This window comes from Xyrauchen texanus, unplaced genomic scaffold (assembly GCF_025860055.1).
Source record: "Xyrauchen texanus isolate HMW12.3.18 unplaced genomic scaffold, RBS_HiC_50CHRs HiC_scaffold_80, whole genome shotgun sequence".
NCBI classification, from domain to species: domain Eukaryota; kingdom Metazoa; phylum Chordata; class Actinopteri; order Cypriniformes; family Catostomidae; genus Xyrauchen; species Xyrauchen texanus.
In genome coordinates this window covers 85657-91000 of record NW_026266797.1, presented here as the reverse complement: position 1 = coordinate 91000, position 5344 = coordinate 85657, and the positions used below count along the sequence as shown (strand labels likewise).

At 36.2% G+C, this 5344-nt stretch overlaps 1 long non-coding RNA gene across 1 annotated transcript; it reads left to right on the top strand.

Moving 5' to 3' along the window:
* Window positions 1-3542: 3542 nt before the first annotated feature.
* Window positions 3543-4316, top strand: LOC127642781 (uncharacterized). The gene is made up of 3 exons (XR_007970409.1): window positions 3543-3589; window positions 4089-4162; window positions 4288-4316. It is a non-coding gene; the product is annotated as an uncharacterized LOC127642781 (long non-coding RNA).
* The last annotated feature ends 1028 nt before the right edge of the window (window positions 4317-5344 follow it).

Below are 5344 nucleotides of genomic sequence, written 5' to 3'. Positions count from 1 at the left end.
CTCCAGCAGCCCTTATTGGACCACCGAAGTCCCCAATTGGACAGTCAGTGTCCTCTTTAGCACCCTCGGTAAAGCAATCCCAGAACCTGGGGAAAAGACCCCACTCCTCAGAAGGACCTTCAGCAGCCTCCCCAGTTTCTTTTGAAAAAGGTAAGCATAAAAGGAGCTACAGTATATGAAGAGTATTGAAAATAAGTTATAAGCCCCACAAAACCATACTCTTACTTTGTGTAATGTGAAACTGTAAACGAATTCAGAGTCCCGAAACATTTATTATTATTTAAAAAAAATAAACCGTTTTCAACATTGATAATAATAATAATAAATTACACAGTGTGTCTGTGACTAAGGCACTTTACTCCAGGGGGATTGTCCCTGTAAGTGCACTGTAAGTCGCTTTGGATAAAAGCGTCTGCCAAATGCATATATATGTGTTTCTTGAGCATCAAATCAGCTTATTAGAATGATTTCTGAAGGATTATGTGACACTGAAGACTGGAGTAATGATGCTGAAAATTCAGCTTTGTGATAACTGAAATAAATTACATTTTAAAATATAACCAAATAGAAAACAGATATTTTAAATTGTAAAAATATTTCACAATATTACTGTTTTTGCTGTATTTTGGATCAAATAAATGAAGCCTTGGAGATAGGAAGTCTTCTTTTAAAACATCAAAAAAATGTTACCGTTCTAATAATGTTGGCCACCACTGTGTAAGGTATGGCGGAGGATCAGTGGCCTTAACAGATTCACGAACAAACAAGAACTTACTGTTAAAAACTCCCCTAATTACTGAAATAGTGCCAACCAGTCTCCACAAGCACAATAAATGTATTGACAAAGAGACAATGAACTATTGACAGAGAACCGCATGTGACATCCGCATGCTCACCACGTGCTTATCGTGTGGACAGGAAGGGGGAAACTTTGAACGTAACAATGTGTGTGTGTGTGTGTGTGTGTGTGTTTTTCAGTTAAACACAGAACTGCATATTGCTAATGAAATACGTGTAATCCCTGTATGTTGTGTATTTCTGAGGTATATCAAACTCGTTAGAACTGTTTCGTTGTGTGTTTTAAACTCTGAGGCCTCATATTTAATAGCCTCAGAGTGTATATTCCCTTTTTAAGTGTACTAAACACACGTTTCTTGGTATCAAATTAAACCTTACGATTTGTCCGAGCTGAATTCGAATATAAGATCTCTGTAGAATGATATTACGTGATGTTTTACTATCTTCTGAGTCATTCAGCCCAAAATCTCTTACTGTCATAAACATGCAAATGAGCCTCGACAAAGGAACTCTCTCATGCCCAGAGTAAGGGAGACTTTTACGACCTCCAAAGGAATGTTCAGAGAAGTGCTGACCCTCACTTCATTCTCTTACTGAGAAAGAGAAATGAACCCTGTTAATCCTATATATATATTCTATATATCCATGTGATAAATTCATTGACACGTATCTAATGTTCCATCTCATAATTTTCCTAAATATTGTTTGATCTGTGTTTTCTTTCAAACTCTAATGGGTTAATGTTTCAGACTTTGCATACTATGGTTAACCGAAATCATATGTGTGGCATATTTGGTCTCTATAACTTGGTATTTTGAAGATCGAAATGACTGTGTACATGATATGTCGATAACAACAACATATTAGTATTACAAGTATATTTCCTAGTTTCTTTCTTGCTCATGCAATGAGAAATGTGAGAACAAAGAGCAATAAACCAAATTCCCGCCTGGAACCCAAACCCTTCTCATTGGTCGAGCCAATGAGAGGTGGGACATGTTTTCTAAGGTTATAAATGCTCTTATCTCTTAGTCTTACGTCTCTTCGCTCTCTTATGCTCCTCTTGCTTCCTGCCTCTCTTGCCCTCTGAGCCTTGTGCTGTCTCACTCTCTTGCTGAATGATGCTGAACTAGCAGGCCCCAAGGACTCCCAAGCATGCGCCAGGCTACGGCCTTGTCTTATTCACCAAAGATCAATCTGACCCCCACTGGTTCTCTCTCTCATCAAGACAACATCATCAAAGATCAACTGGAGCCTCAACAATTGCATCAGGACAGTTTAATTCAAATGGGACATGCAAGTATCAAACTTAGTCTCATTATTTGATACATTAAGTATCCTCACCCCTTTCTAAAAAGGGCGTGTCAGAACTAATATGATGGTTTGCTCAGGCTGTTGATCTGCTGAATTTCAAACAATGCTATAACTTCTTGCCTTCCTGTATTCTGCTTCAACCCTCTTTCCCTTGGTAAACTGTATGCATGTATGTATATGTATGTTAGAGTAGTTTAAATGTTTAGTCTAGTTAATAAAGTCTTGTTCATGTCACATGTAAAGTTGTCTGTGTCTCAAGCTCATATCTAAAGTCACTAATCATAGATTTTGACTACTTGCTCTTAATACGTAGTAAGAAAGATATTTCCCATGCCCCGGAAATGTACCTTTCTATTAATTAATTAATTAATAACCAATATTGAGTGTTCACGGGATGAACCGAGCATTTGGTTGTAATGTTAATGTAGCTACATCAAGTTAGCCCGATTAACTGATCCAAATATTCATGATCGATTATAACAAGTTATGATTGATTATTAATATTTCATAGAGCTGATTCGCTACAACTGTATATATATTTTAAAATGATTATTGGATTAGAACCTCTCATCAAATTCCATGAACTGCTGCTGTTGTCATTACTTCATTACTTCAATCATGCCTGTGTTTGCCCATATTTAGGACATTGTTTCTGGGTGTTTTGGTGTCTTTCCATTCGTAGTGCACAATATATTGACTCACTATCGTTATTGCAATATCACGTTGTGCAATATCATATGAAAATGTTGCAGAATGTATGCAATATTCCTTTTATTTTGTGGAGAGTTGCATCCGTCAATTTTGAAATGTGTAGGACATCTGGTTGTATTATTCGAAATTGGCCTGTGTCTAAAGAGCATTCTTTAAAGGTCTCTGTCTCACCTTGGAAAAACATTTTGACAAATGTTTTAAAATATTTTTTTACATATTTTAAATGTTTCTCTATATTTAACAGATGAAGTTGTGGAAGGAGGCTGTCCTGCTCCCACTATTGTGCTGTCGAATAAAAGGAAAGGTGTGTTGATGTAATGTGTGTAATCCATACATTGGGATTTATATTAATTGTTGTGAGTCTTCATGAAGGCTGTATTTGCATTTGTAAGTGGCTGTGGTCTATTAGGTTTGGGCGATGTCCAAATTAATATGTTCAATTGTTTATTTAACAGTAGGGCTGAACAACTAATCAAAATCTTATCGAACTCCATAATATGACCTACTGCAATTTTCAAATCACAGGAGGTGCAATATTTGTTAAAGGCAAAATGTGTGTTAAAATACCATTTTAAATTAAATATTGTGGCGCTGCAGAGATGTCCTGGGCCTACACATCATATTCTACAGCTCTTTGTTAGATACAAATCCTTGCAGAAATCACACCATAAACATTTAAATATGTTGTTATTACCTTGTTTGACAGTGGAAGTTGTGGAAGGAGGCTGTCCTGCTCCCACTACAGTGCGGCCGAAAAAAAGGAAAGGTATGTTGATGTACTTACTGCTTGTCCAGCTTTCTGTATAGGAGTGTGGACTGAATGCCACAAAATTGATTAGTATGCGCAGTAGTACCTAGCTACAGTCTTCTGGCAATTATTTGGCAACATAATAGCATAGTCAGAAAGTAACATACATGTTTTTTGCTTTTGGTTTTGGTTTTCACAGTCAAAAGCATGTTAGTCTTTGCTATGAGAAAGCAATGAACAACTGCCAGGCAGCACAATAGAGATTTATTTGAATTCATAGATTTAACTTGTCTTTGTTTGCCAATATATTTATTACAACTGCCCAACCCTAAAGTTTGTGTTGATTACATTTACAGTAAATTACCAGTGTTCAATACAACTTCTGTACCATAATAACTACAATATCAAAACTGTAACTAAGTACAACCCATTCTAGCTTAATAACCACTTATCATTCTATAATGGCTTGTTTATAGTAGTGTTAAACTTTGTGAATGTAATATTTGTTTCCTTTCAGAATGCCCACATACAGTGACAGGGAGCCAGGGTTATTACCCTGTGAAGAGCGTTGCCAAATACAAAGTCATTAAGGTTAAATACCACTAAAACACTACAAATTATTTTATTGGTGTAATGGTCTTGAAAAAGTATTGGTGAGTAGTATAACTGCTAAACAAAGCAAATATTTGAAACTGAAAAAGTCTCACTATTTTTAGGGTCAAAAATGGAAGCAAGTGGAGTGGGAGCCATGCAAACTCTTGGTATGTACAACTTCTCATGGGTAACACATAGCCAATTAGTTTTAACATGTACAAACTGTTGACATATGTTAGGTAAGATTTAGGTAAGATTTGTCTATATAGTTCATAAATATATTTTTATAACCCACACAAAGTGTCTTAATAAGGTGTTGGGCTACTACGTGCCCCCAGAAGAGTTTCATGCTCTTTGGCATAGTTTCTCTAAGTCTCTGAAATCTGGGGAGCTCCAATGGTCCAAAATATATGCTTTTATTTGGTGTTTATAACAGCTTCAGTCCAAAAAGTTGTTATGGTGGCTCTTGGTGGCCCAACACCTTACTAAGACACTTCATTTAGTTTTTTCTCTTTATTCCCTTAATCTTGTTTGCCATTAACACTTTACATGCACACCGAAAATACAGTTATAGCCAATAATGATAAAGATGTTATGCCCAAACTACACGGCCAGAGATACAGAAATTGTCAGTTACAGCATTACTGCCTTACTTAAAAACTGGATCAATATATTTAATGTCAGCTTGAGATCTTCATTTGTCACATTGTCTCACAGTAATATGTGGACTTCACATTCCTCATTTTTGAGTTACTAAGACAAAATCAATTTATGCTTTAAAATAGAATCGTCTCAAAAACTGAGCAGTTGGCCTAACTTTCCGATAAATGTAAACCCAACCCAAAAATGTAAAACACTTTGGAGTCTTGTGCACACCAAACAGTGATTCATGTCAGAAACATAACAGATTATAGAATTTTCTTGACTTAAAATAACAATTAAGGCTTTCCTTGCATTGTAGTTGACTAACATTAGACAACTGTGATGTAATGAAAAAACCCCACTAAAACACAGCCATTGGAAAACAGCTACAGGAGTCTTAATGTGTGTCTTTGTGTCTACAGTTCCTCTGCAGAACCAAAACATCTAATTGCATATTTCCTTTTTGTGTTACAGTGGAAAGAAGTGGCCATTGGAGTGGGTGGCGGATATGGACACTTGTTAGTGCTCCCGTCAGGT